Source organism: Microcebus murinus, chromosome 16 (genome assembly GCF_040939455.1).
Source record: "Microcebus murinus isolate Inina chromosome 16, M.murinus_Inina_mat1.0, whole genome shotgun sequence".
NCBI lineage: Eukaryota > Metazoa > Chordata > Mammalia > Primates > Cheirogaleidae > Microcebus > Microcebus murinus.
In genome coordinates this window covers 55,375,259-55,389,265 of record NC_134119.1, presented here as the reverse complement: position 1 = coordinate 55,389,265, position 14,007 = coordinate 55,375,259, and the positions used below count along the sequence as shown (strand labels likewise).

At 43.0% G+C, this 14,007-nt stretch overlaps 1 protein-coding gene across 5 annotated transcripts in view; it reads left to right on the top strand.

Moving 5' to 3' along the window:
• SLC2A9 (solute carrier family 2 member 9) overlaps window positions 1-14,007 on the top strand; it is a 197,561-nt gene that overhangs the window by 47,228 nt on the left and 136,326 nt on the right. The window lies entirely within an intron of this gene.

Sequence of the window (14,007 nt, the reverse complement as noted above, 5' to 3'; positions counted from 1 at the left end):
AAGCATGTCACACCTTCTGTTTTGTCACCTTGGTCATACATTCACATTCCGAGATTATCTGTGGTTTCCAGGGAGCTTTCATAAGGATGTGCTTCCTGTCTTGGGACTCTGACTCATTCTTTCATTTACTCACCAAGCTCTTACAGACCACCTGCGAAGCCTGTGTGCTACGGGCGGGGCATAATGGTGAACGAGACCCTCCCCTGGAGCTTGTATCCAGAGGGGCTGGCAGGGACACAGTTAGATGAACAAGGCATGCCATCACAGGTCCTAGGAAGAAAACAAAGTAGAGAAGGTGTTAGGGACCGGCTTCCTGCACCCCGCCAGGCAGACGAACAAAGACACCAAGGATGCAATCACTCAAGAGGAGCTTTATTTTCTGGCTAGCCAGGGTCCAGGCCCTAGAGTGCCAGCGCAGTGGTCGCTCTTACAGGCAAGGACCCTGACCAAAGCTGGGGCTGCCCTTTTATCCCCCCTCCCTCTTGAACACCCGCGCTGCACAAGCTGATTGCACGTGTTAGTCTTTAAAATGATTGGTGGACTGGTAGCCCGCCTGCGGCAAAGGGGCCTTTCTCCCTTATCTGGCACCGTACCTATGCGTCTAGCTGCAAGCAAGCGATTCTCAGAAGCAGAAATATGCGTTTAGCCGATAGCTCTACCTTTGGGCCCCAAGCTAGCAGTTTCCAGAAGCCGATTACTCCTCCCCTGGGCCAATTTTCTGTTATCCGGGCTCGCACAAGTGAGCCAGCAGCTTTGGGCTGCAACCAGGCCCTTACAAAGGGAATGGAAAGGCCAGTCAGGGAAGACTGCTCAGAGGGGAAACGGGAGCACAGACCAGAGGAATCTAGGGTAAGACCTGAGTGAGCATCCGGGGAATCAGAGTCCCAGTCGAGGGAAGAGTGTGCTGGCTCTGAGGCGGGAGGGGCTCGGCTGTCCAAGGAGGGTAGGGAGGCCAGTGTGGCTGGGGGCTGGTGAGCAAGGGGGCGCTGGTGCCGCAGGGGTTGCAGAGGCGCCGGGGCCAGGCCGCCTGTGGACACGCTGAGGGCTGCGGGCGTAGAGCATGAGGGGAGGCCAGGGAGGGTTGAGAAGAGCGTGGTGTGGACGAGGTTGTTTCCATACGATTCCTCCTGCTCCCACATAGAGAGAGTGAGGGGCCAGGAGTGAAATCAGCAGAGCCAGCTGTCCAGGAGGGGACCTGGGCTGGGCCAGACGCTGGGGAGGGTAGGAGCTGGTGAGAGGGGCGGGACCCTGGCTGTGGTCCGGAGTGGAGACTCCAGTGCATCTCCAAACACACGCACTCCGCTTTCTTTCTCCATAGGCAAATCTGTGAACTGCTACTTGCAGGCACTGGTGGAAAGATTGCAAGCCTTAAGGTTAGAAATTCCTGGGTTTGGATCCCAGCTGTGCTGCTTGCTAATTTCTGACTGTTGCTAAGTTACTTAATGGCTCTGAGCCTCAGTTTCCCCATTTGTGAAATGCAGATAATAATGCCTACTCTGAAGGGGTATAATAAGGCTGAAATGAAACTATATATATGTGTGTGTGCGTTTGTGTACAAATTGTCAACGAAAAAAAGCCAAAGTCTGCAAAATAATCTTAAAGAGATTTATTCTGAGCCAAATTTGAGGACCATGACCTAGAGCCACTGCCAAGAGGCCTTGGGCAAGTGGACTCGCTGTGGCTGGGTTACAGTTTGGGTTTTATACATTTTAGAGACAAGGGTTATGAGTAAAGCCATCAGTCAATGTGTGGGAGGCATACATTGGTTTGGAACAAAAAGGAGGGCCATCTCGAAGCAGGGGGTGCTTATAGGTTATAGGTGGGTTTAAAGATTCTTTAGATTGTAATTGGCTAAAGACGTAAATCTTTGTCTAAAGACCTGGAATGTTTTAACATAAACTGTTTACCAGAGAGAAGCCACCATTTGTTGCAAATTGAGGGTCTGCAGGTGTGTCTTGCATACCCTTAGGCCTGTTAATGGGTTATAAAGGAAGTCTCCAAGAGGGGAGGGGGGCATGATAAGGCCTGTCTGACCTCCCTCCTCCTAGCAGGCAACTTTGCCTTAGAATATTCTTTTGGCCAGGAGGGGGTCCATTCAGTCAGCCAGTAGGGGTTCACAATTCCCCCCTTTTGGCCAAGATCTGTCATAGGCAGCATCTATGGCCAAACTTTTATTTTGTCCCATTCGTTGCCAGGGTGGTGTGGCTACCTGCCCTGGGTCCATCTAGTCCCTCGGTGGGACCCTTGTGGCCAAGAGGACTGAAGAGCCAAACTGGGGCTTATAGCCAATTAAATAAGCCATGCAGGATGGGAGGTAGACAGGCACTCATTAATACTCTAAAATCCTTTAGATGACATACGAGTAAAATGCAAAATATCAAAGGCAAAGCTGCAAAACTAATTTACCTACAAGTATTGAGATACTGTATTCTTGAGTTTAGTGGTAGATTTGTAGTAAATATAAGCATCGTTAATTAACATTAAAGCTAAGGGACTTTAGTAATTTTTACCAAGGTAGCTGATAAATTACTCATTATATTTTCTTTTGTATAATCTATAACTGATAAAAATTACACTCAGTAAGTTTTAAGTTTATAAGAAGCAGGAAAAAAAAAGATTTTTTATGATTGGGATGGATATCTGCAGCATGTGGCCTGAAAAGACAAACTATTTCATTTAGTATTCCTTTAGGCTTTTGCACGTCCCTCCTTTATTTGGAGGGTCTAAACTAATTCCATCCCTCAGAATTGGCCCTTACAATCTGGCATGCCCCCTCTTCTGCAACATTCCCTGGGCTTAGAGGGAGGACATTTGAATAGGGCTTTAGCAGATTCCATGGTTTTAAGGTCCCAGAGATCAGGTAAACTTAATTTGTCAAGACTCTGGAAAACAAAACAAAAAAATTACCAATGTTTTAAATAAAGAGTCTTTATATGAAAATTTAGTTCCATCTCATGAGGTTTGAGTTAGCTATACTCATGATCATATTAGATTTTTAATTAAAGTTAAAGTCTTGGAACTTCATTTTGTTTTAGTCCAGTGGTATATATAATCTCCAAAGTTATTAGAAACCAGTATTTAAGTGGATTTGTCAGTCCTTTCCATGGGCTTTACTTGAAGAAGCCAATTTTAGACTTAGCCAGAAAGAACCACTTTCTGAAATGAATCAAAGTAAAATAATAACTTAAAAGATGATAAAACTTGACCAGCCATGGTTACAGACAGTTGACAAACCAAATTGGTTATTTTGTGACATATAGCAATTTACATAATAACCATAATTATTACTGATACACATACCAAGACATGTCAATATTTTACAAAACTAGTATATTAATAACATACTTATACAAGTACAGCCCAAAGAAAGTTAAACACCATTTTATATTTGATAATGTTCTCTGGATGGTTTTGACACATCAAATAAATCTAATGTCTGTCTTAGACTTTTAGTGATCCTAATGTATAAAAAGCTAGTTTAAGGCCGGGCGCGGTGGCTCACGCCTGTAACCCTAGCTCTCTGGGAGGCCGAGGCGGGTGGATTGCTCGAGGTCAGGAGTTCGAAACCAGCCTGAGCAAGAGCGAGACCCCTTCTCTACTATAAATAGAAAGAAATTAATTGGCCAAATAATATATATAGAAAAAATTAGCCGGGCATGGTGGCGCATGCCTGTAGTCCCAGCTACTTGGGAGGCTGAGGCAGAAGGATTGCTTGAGCCCAGGAGTTTGAGGTTGCTGTGAGCTAGGCTGATGCCACGGCACTCATTCTAGCCTAGGCAACAAAGCGAGACTCTGTCTCAAAAAAAAAAAAAAAAGCTAGTTTAAGGTCAAAAGGCTGGATTTAGAATTTAAGTTTTAGAAAGGTTGTCAAATATCAAAGGCTTAAAGCATTTGTTCATATATAATCACAAACCACTATAAAATAATTTAATAAAGAGAGAGATATCAAATAAATCTAAAGGTGATAAAGTTATATGGATATATATCTTAATCCTTTTTTAGTTGTTTTTTTTTAGTTAGTCAAAACCTAATAAAGAAATAAAGAGAGCACAGGGATTATCTGACAAAGCATAAAATGTTTGCTTTTTTTTTTTTAGGCCAATTACCAAAATTAAACAAAACCCTTTTGTACTACATTACTTTTTATATTAAAAGAAAAAAAAACATGTTATAGAATAAAAAATGAGTACACATCATGTCATTTCATTAAGAGTAAATTAATATTGGCAGAAATCTTTGTTTTAGCCAAAATTCTTTTTAATAAATATTGTTTTATAAACTTTATCCTCACCTGCACATACCTTACACCATCTACGAAACATACCTTAAAACTTTCGATTTTGTCCTAACATTCCCTTTTCCTAAATAACCAGTCATTTTAGGACAAAAATTTTAGGTAAGATCCTTTCTTTAAATTATTCTTTCTGTTTAACCTTTCTAACCAAAAATATATTCCTATATTCATTGACCCTTTACATCTTTTTTTTACACAAGTGGAGTTTTGTTTTTAATTTCTTTGAAAATGTATTTGGATTTAACCCTTAAATAACCTCTGAATTAGACAAAGTTATATTATTTTAATAAGAACACATTCTGTTTTATAATTTTTTTATTGAAAAATCTTAATTTTGGGGGGCACTGTATATATAGAATTACACACATTGACTAGAATTCTTTATTTTTAGTAACTTTAAATTTTAGTGAAAGCTTAAAGAGTAAGAAGTCATGAATTGTTTAATACACTTGTCATGAAACAAGATTGTAGGTTACTATGAAATTATAGCCAAATTAATCATTTTAATATATATTTTTTAATGCCAAAATCCTGCTTTTTGGGTTTTTTTTGAGAAAGGAGACTCAGTGTCTCAAACAAGACCTAATAGACAGACTGCAGTGCAAGTTAATAAGGAAGCTGAATCTGTGCCTTTTTTCCCTTCCTTTTTGCAGTTTATTAAAAGGTGAATAAAAAATCTTTTGTTATTTCTATTAATATCATGACAATCTAGCTTAAAAGAGAAACCAAATTTTATTGTATTAGTGTATTAATGATCAAAGTTAATTTTAATAAAATCTTATAAACAAATCTTTTAAATTTTAAACAATTTGACTATAAGTTAAGACTTTTATAAAACTTTTATAACCTTTAACTTTTATATCCACTTAAATTTTAATGATAATTTACATATTGAATAAGTAGTTTCAAAAACCAATAAATTCAACAACATAATGAACTTAATTAGAACTCTAGAACAGATGGGCCTGACTGACATTTACAGGACATTCTATCCCAAAACCACTGAATATACGTTCTTCTCATCAGCTCATAGGTCATTCTCTAAGATTGACCATATCCTAGGACACAAAGCACATCTCAAACAATTTTTTTTAAAAAAAGAAATTATACCATGTCTCTTTTCAGATCACAATGGAATAAATGTAGAAATCCGAATCCTAACAGGAACTCTCATTTTTACACAAAGTCATGGAAACTAAACAACCTTCTACTAAATGATCACTTCATAAATGAGGAAATCAAGATGGAAATCAAAAGATTTTTTTGAACTAAATGACAACACAAGTTATCAAACACAAGTTATCAAAACTTGTGGGACACAGCTAAAGCAGTCCTAAGAGGAAAGTTTATTTCCATAAATGCCTATAAACAAAATTATCTTTTAACAAAACTAATACTTATGTTGTATAACATTTTTATTAAAATAATTTTTGTATAGAGTTGTTTTTCTTTTATCTAGAAGTTTTTTTTTTTTTTTGAGACAGAGTCTCACTTGTTGCCCAGGCTAGAGTGAGTGCCGTGGCGTCAGCCTAGCTCACAGCAACCTCAAACTCCTGGGCTCAAGCAATCCTCCTGCCTCAGCCTCCCGAGTAGCTGGGACTACAGGCATGCGCCACCATGCCCGGCTAATTTTATATATATATTAGTTGGCCAATTAATTTCTTTCTATTTATAGTAGAGACGGGGTCTCGCTCTTGCTCAGGCTGGTTTCGAACTCCTGACCTCGAGCAATCCGCCCGCCTCAGCCTCCCAGAGTGCTAGGATTACAGGCGTGAGCCACCGCGCCCGGCTTTATCTAGAAGTTTTAATTACACGTACTAATCATAATGTCAACTCTTAGAGAAACCTAGGAAGTTAGAGTAACTTTGAACTGTTAGTCACCAATTTTATTAGTATTCCTAAATATAAAGCTATGAAGGTATAAACTTTAACTTTTATTTAAGAACTGATGTTCTAGTATTTTACCTTATAAATGAATCATTTATAAAGGACATATAATGACATTTTATGATTATCTTTTTTAACTTAAACATAATGACTTTGAGATTTTAAATTACATGAAAACTTTATTTGTATTTATTGCATTTGCAGCAGTTTACTTAGATCCTAGCTATTTAAAAGTTTAAGTTATGTTTTTTATTAACCATTTTTATACCCTGTAAATTAGACACATATGACAGAACATGGATCAAAATACAAACTCATATCTTATCAAAAACAATAAGCATTTTAATAAGACTTGTTATTTTAAACAAATATAACATCACTTCTAAATTTTGTAAACATAGTAGTCATTTTAGAGTATCTTGTTTAAAGGTATTAGCTAATTAGATCCTTCCAAAACATCACATCACCAAACAAAATCTATTGGCATCATAGGGCTTACAATGTCTCTGGCACCCAAAGTTTGGGAGCAAAGGCCACTGTTCTCTAAAGGCTTGCTGAAAGTCTACTGACATTAAAATTAGTAGGATTAATAAGAGAAAAACTTAAAACTTATACATGGACACCTTTAGAATGAGCACAAAGATGCAGGTGAAATTGTCCATTTTTTATGTTTAAAGTATGGACAGCTGTGTAGAAAGATGATTGGACAAAAAGGATATGAGCTAATTCTAACATGCTTAGTGGCAGAACCAGCTAGGCATTTTATATTTAGATTTTGCTTGGCCTCTTGAGTGTGCATTTTTCCCTTCTGGGTGTAGGACAAAGCCCTTTCTGGCATGGGGTTTTACAGTAAAACAAAGTAAAAACAAAGTAGTTCAGATAATTGCTTTATGGCCATTTTACATAAAATAATTTTAGGTTTTATGGCTAGCTTCAGGGAAGAATTGGCACAAGAGGCAGACAAGGTCAGAAAATTTTGCTTCTGAAGCCTTTATTTTAAGCTAGTTTTTTTTTAATCCCATCAACATAAGATCTCCTGGCTGTAGACTGAGGAAAAAAAACTTTCAGCACCAATTGTTAGCACCTCAAACAATGATACAAAGTGGTAACATGCTTTTTACATGAGACTCAAGATTAAGCTGTTTTAAAAAACAATCTAAATGGTCTCAAAACAATTTTTAGTGCATAAACTTGAGCACATTTATAGAGTAAGATTACTTTGAGATCCTCATGGATTTTAACCATCATTCACCTTTTATCTTAAAATAAGTTGCTATATAAAAATTAATAATTTAGAAAATTTTTTTCTAGGCAAAAACTCTGTTACAGTAACACAATGTACTCATAACCAGCTAGATTGTCAAGAGTAGGACAAAAACGGACAAGACCAAGGTAAAACTAAAGCTTTCAATTTAAGTTCTTTACAACACTCAGGACAACTTTGAATCCCTAACAGTACTGTTATAGTGAGTTAAACACACCTTGCGTACCTCTCTACAGGCATTGAATGAGTGGAAGTAAACTATATCTGCAGTTAGGAAAAAAGACCAAAACCAAAATGTTTTTTATGCACCTTTAATGATTAAATTTGGTTTTTTTGCTCTACTTGGTGTTTTATTTATTCTAATTTACTGACACAGGCACATTTGCATTTTTACCTTGTAAAACACATAAGTATTTTTGTTGGCAACCCAGATTCAATTATTATCATTTGACGAAATATTAAATTTACTTTACTTATCAAATACCACTCATTACTTTGTCTTTGGCTTGAGTTTACATTTTTATCAAACCTTTACACCTCAAGAACTTAAAAATGTCCAGTAAAACCCAGGCAAAAACAAATGTATGCTGACAGTTTGAAAGCATTTTTACTATTACTTTACTAATAACACCTTTTTATTTATTTATTTATTTTTAATAATAACACAGCTTATTTACCAAAGATTACTAAATTCACATGAAGCATTTGGGTTTAATTTATGAGCGCTCCCTTAATTTTAAACCAATCCGAAACCTATAAGCACAAACACATAATACATGGACAGACATAAAACATACCCAAACATATACACTCTCTCACACACATACACACACACAAAGTTCTAATAAATTGTACCCTAGAACTTTAGCCATGACATGGTAACACTAACTCACCAGTCTGTAAAAGAAAGCTGGATCTAAATTTCTTCTGATGAGACTGGAACTTGTTTACATGGCAAACTTTAGTTGACCTGATAGGTAACTTAATTAGGCCTGTGGATCAAAGTTTTGGGTAAAGCAGTTTGATTTTTTTCTTTTCTTTTTTTTTGTTTTTCAGTTTAAAATGAATTTTTAATGTTAGCATTTTAGCTAGAACTGGCAGCAGGGTCTCCAGGTAGCCTTTCAATTGTAAATACTACAAACAATGAGTTATCTTAACATCAATAGAAAAAGTTAGCAGATTTTAGAGTAGCCAGAAAGGAAGAGAGATAGCTTGAGACATTTTAATAGTGGAGGTCGACCATTTCAGCTCTGAATTTTTCTTGTTGTAATTTTGCCCTTTCTTAAAAACTTGTGCACAAGAATTAGCTATAACCAGCTGGAGCCCTAGAAAACCTGGCATGCCTTTGAATCTTTTCGTTTACAAAAATACTTGCAAGTAGAGACACCACAAAAAAACTGGGGTGCCCCAACAGGAGTTATTTTCCTTGCCCTTCCTCGTTCTTAAAGAATTTGTTTCTCTTTTTTTTTGTTTGTTTGTTTTCAAGGAACCCAACTGCGGTCTAGGGTTTGGTGTCGTGGACCAGAGTGTGCTGCTTGTGGGTGGGGCTCCTCAATGTTTCACCATTGAGTCGGTCCCACCCTCTTACATGTCTCAGTTTCTCTCTTCGGGGGTCTAGTACCTCCGAGAGGGCTCAAAATGCCTAGTGATCAGCTTTTATCAGCGTTTTCTGAACGAGCCTTCTTTTAATTAATTTGTTGGGGGGTTCCCTGTGGGGCTACTCACGCCTTGGGGAATCGCCCCAGGCAACTCCCAATCAGGGCCCTGGTCACCCAGAGCTGCCTTAGGTCTGGGAGGAGTAAGCTGCCCCTTATCTTCGGAGCTGGGAAACTTAGTCTCTCATCTATCTACAAATAGAACAGTTGGGTTTCTTGCCAAATGCGCAGACAAGCCAATTGAAACTAGTTTTGAGAGGGAAAAAAGGCAACGGAGAAAGCCCTTTAGAGTGCGCCTCCAAACCTAAATTAGGATCCCGAACAACAATTCCTAGGAAAAGAACCAACTCAGAATAAACCAAGACCATCAACCAAAATGGGAGGTCCGGATCTCAGGAGGACTTACCAGTCCCGCTGAAGGAGAAGCTCGGAGTCGGAGGCCTAAAAGGGCCATGCCGGTACCTGGCGCCGAGTCCGCGCTGCTCCTTAGGCGGCCCTGAGTCTTCTCTGAGATCCTGCCGACTACGCCAAAATTGTCAACGGAAAAAAAGCCAAAGTCCGCAAAAAAATTTTAAAGAGATTCATTCTGAGCCATATTTGTGGACCATGACCTAGAGCCACTGCCAAGAAGCCTTGGGCAAGTGGACTCAGCTGTGGCTCGGTTACAGTTTGGGTTTTATACATTTTAGAGACAAGGGTTATGGGTAAAGCCATCAGTCAATGTGTGGGAGGCATACATTGGTTTGGAACAAAAAGGAGGGCCATCTCGAAGCAGGGGGTGCTTATAGGTTATAGGTGGGTTTAAAGATTCTTTAGATTGTAATTGGCTAAAGACGTAAATCTTTGTCTAAAGACCTGGAATGTTTTAACATAAACTGTTTACCAGAGAGAAGCCACCATTTGTTGCAAATTGAGGGTCTGCAGGTGTGTCTTGCATACCCTTAGGCCTGTTAATGGGTTATAAAGGAAGTCTCCAAGAGGGGAGGGGGGCATGATAAGGCCTGTCTGACCTCCCTCCTCCTGGCAGGCAACTTTGCCTTAGAATATTCTTTTGGCCAGGAGGGGGTCCATTCAGTCAGCTGGTGGGGGGGTGGTGAGCATTTTAGTTCACAGTATATATCTATAAACTGCTTGGAACTGGTACAAACAGCCCTAATCTGAAAATTCAAAATTCAAAATGCTCCAAATCTGAAACTTTTTGAGTACCAACATGATGCCACAAATGGAAAATTCCACTGACTTCATTTAATAATTTCACAAAATTATTAAAAATACTGTAAAAATTGCCTTGATAAGGTGTATGTGAAACAGGAGTCAACTTCAAGTGTAGACTTGGGTCCCATCCTTAAGATAATCTCATTATGTACATGCAAATATTCCAAAATCCAAAAAACTCCAAAATCCAGAACACTCTGGTCCTAAGCATTTCAGATAAGGAAGACTCAACCTGTATGACCTTGTTAAAAGCTAATTTCCTTCCCTGTTGATGTTTTGAAAGCCACAGGGGCACACACCTACAGTGCCAGCTGCTCTGGAGGCTGAGGTGGGAGGATCCCTGGAGCCCAGAGTTCAAGCTGTAGTGTGCTGCGTTCCAGCCTGGGTGACGCGGGGTCCCCATCTCTAAGGATAAAGAAGAGCTGAGTGAGCTGAACAAGAGACGTGCGTCCCAGGGAGAGTGAGGGCTGGAAATGAGTAGGGAGGGGAGGCTTCACTCGCCTTCACTGCGCTGCTGTGGGGAGGGGTAATCCAGGACTTTGTGACAATCCAAACCCAAGATGAAATGACTCCTGGGTCTTGCTAGTCAAGTAAAAAGAATTACAAAGAATGTTTATCTGCAAGAATAATGACTAGTGTTTATGTATTGTTTTATAATTGACCAATCGAGTTCATGTCTTTCATCTCTTTCATCTCCTCCTAACACTGAAAGTGTGTTTTTCATTTTCATTTTACATGTAAGGACACAGAGGCTTTGAAAGGTGGAGTAGGAAGTGGCCAAGGCTGAGGGCTGTAAATTCAGACTGCCTGGGTGCTGTCCCTTACCTGGGTTGATTCCATTAACGTATCTGTATCAGCTAGGTTTAGCTGTATATAAAAAAAAACTCGCCCAAACTTAACGGCTCCAGGCAATAACCACTTTATGGCATTTTCACTTGGGTTGGCTGGGCAGTTCAGCTATGGGCCAGCTCTGCCCACGTCTGCAGGGCCCTCTCCCATGTCTGCGGTCGGCCGCAGGCTGGTCAGCAGCTGGACAGCTCAGGATCGTCTCACACTTGTGCTTGGCTGTTGGCAGGCAGGTTGGTCTCAGGGGCTCTCAGCAGGGCCAGCTGGTCATCTCTGCTCCAAGTGGCTTCTCGCCCTGTGCTTAGGTAGCCTAGGTTTCTTCATGTGGAGTTCCCAGAGCTCCAAAGAGCAGCAAGAGGAGAAAGTCCCAATGTGCAAGCACTTTGCAAGCACATCTACTAATGTCCCCTTGGCCCAAGCAAGTCCCATGGCCAGGTGCAGGGTCAGTGCCAGGGAGGACTAGCTACCTAAGGGTGTGGATGCAGGGAGGGTAGACAATCCAAGCCACCTCAGGAGCAGTCTGCCTCACTGTCTAGCCTCCTTCCCACCTGGCAAGCTGGCTCCATAGTAAGGCCTCCCTTGTCGGGTTATGTAAAAACTAAATGATCTGCAGTGTGTGTGAGGTACTTATACAGTTTCACGCACTCAGTGTCCTCCGCCAGCCCACCCCAGGGATGGCAGTGGTGTTATGGCCACTGTTGTTATTGTTATTTTTATTCTTAGTTAATAAAGTGCAGATCCAGGATTTGGGCCCTGATAGTCTGGTTTCAAAGACCCTGCCTCCCTTGGAGAAGGGCCTGGTGAGACTGGAGCATATGGCCTTGGAATTCCTTCCTTAACGAGGCAGCTGACATTCTCAGTCTGTCTGTCTGTCTGTCTGTCTGTCTCTCTGTCTGTCTCTCTCTCTCGGGCAGTTTTATATTTTATCCATTTAGCCTCTCTCTTGTTGCTTTGACTGTGTAACTAATCTGGGGGGATGACCCTTGTCACATGTAACTAGTTGCTTTCTGAATTTCCATAACTGGAAATAAGCTGCATTCAAAGACAGATGTCACTTTTACAAAACCACAGATAGAAAACAAGTGTCTTTTAGACCGTTTTTCCTGTGAGCTCTTCAAAAAGAACAAAAAGGAAGAACAAGGAGTGAAGAAAAACGTCACTCTTTCTGACTTCTGGCCCACAGAGGGTGCCAAGACCTGGAGACTTTATGTCCTTTATTCTCATCGAACCCTCTCAGAGCAGAGAGAGGAATTTGAGGGCAATTAAGGTGAGGTGATTGGTCAGAAAGGAAGGGCAATTGCTAGTTGTGACTTGAATCAGCTGCCCTGCTCCTAGTAAATGATTTAAAGCCAAGTGACAGCTGGAGGACTTTCGGAAAGTGGGAGGCACTGAGACTTGCGGACCGCGCAGGTTCCCGCGGTGCGTTTGGGGCCACCGTGGGCGCAGAGGGCACAGGGCGTGTTCTGGATTGGCCTTTTCCCAAAGGGCTTGGAGAAAAAAAGAAACACATCATTTCTTACTTTAAAACAAACATAACAAACAGTGTAGCGCTGGAGGCAAAACCCAGGCTTATTATAAAGTTACAATAGGACACAGGCATTTTGTGTTGGTGGGAGGCTGTGTTGGACACGCTCCTGCCCACACTTCCGGGGTGCCAGGCGTGTCTGCTGCATGGGGAGGCCTCTCTCAGACAAGGTCGGGGTGCCAGGCGTGCCTGCTGCATGGGGAGGCCTCTCTCGGACAAGGCCGGGGTGCCAGGCGTGCCTGCTGCATGGGGAGGTCTCTCTCGGACAGGCCGGGGTGCCAGGCGTGTCTGCTGCATGGGGAGGCCTCTCTCAGACAAGGCCGGGGTGCCAGGCGTGTCTCCTGCATGGGGAGGTCTCTCTCGGACAAGGCCGGGGTGCCAGGCGTGTCTCCTGCATGGGGAGGCCTCTCTCGGACAAGGCCGGGGTGCCAGGCGTGCCTGCTGCATGGGGAGGCCTCTCTCGGACAGGCTGGGGTGCCAGGCGTGCCTGCTGCATGGGGAGGTCTCTCCCGGACAAGGCCGGGGTGCCAGGCGTGCCTGCTGCATGGGGAGGTCTCTCCCGGACAAGGCCGGGGTGCCAGGCGTGCCTGCTGCATGGGGAGGCCTCTCTCAGACAAGGCCGGGGTGCCAGGCGTGCCTGCTGCATGGGGAGGCCTCTCTCGGACAGGCCGGGGTGCCAGGCGTGCCTGCTGCATGGGGAGGCCTCTCTCGGACAAGGCCGGGGTGCCAGGCGTGTCTCCTGCATGGGGAGGTCTCTCTCGGACAAGGCCGGGGTGCCAGGCGTGCCTGCTGCATGGGGAGGCCTCTCCCGGACAAGGCCGGGGTGCCAGGCGTGCCTGCTGCATGGGGAGGCCTCTCCCGGACAAGGCCGGGGTGCCAGGCGTGCCTGCTGCATGGGGAGGCCTCTCTCGGACAAGGCCGGGGTGCCAGGCGTGCCTGCTGCATGGGGAGGCCTCTCTCGGACAGGCTGGGGTGCCAGGCGTGCCTGCTGCATGGGGAGGCCTCTCTCGGACAGGCCGGGGTGCCAGGCGTGCCTGCTGCATGGGGAGGCCTCTCTCGGACAAGGCCGGGGTGCCAGGCGTGCCTGCTGCATGGGGAGGCCTCTCTCGGACAAGGCCGGGGTGCCAGGCGTGCCTGCTGCATGGGGAGGCCTCTCTCGGACAAGGCCGGGGTGCCAGGCGTGTCTCCTGCATGGGGAGGCCTCTCTCGGACAAGGCCGGGGTGCCAGGCGTGTCTCCTGCATGGGGAGGCCTCTCTCGGACAAGGCCGGGGTGCCAGGCGTGTCTCCTGCATGGGGAGGCCTCTCTCGGACAAGGCCGGG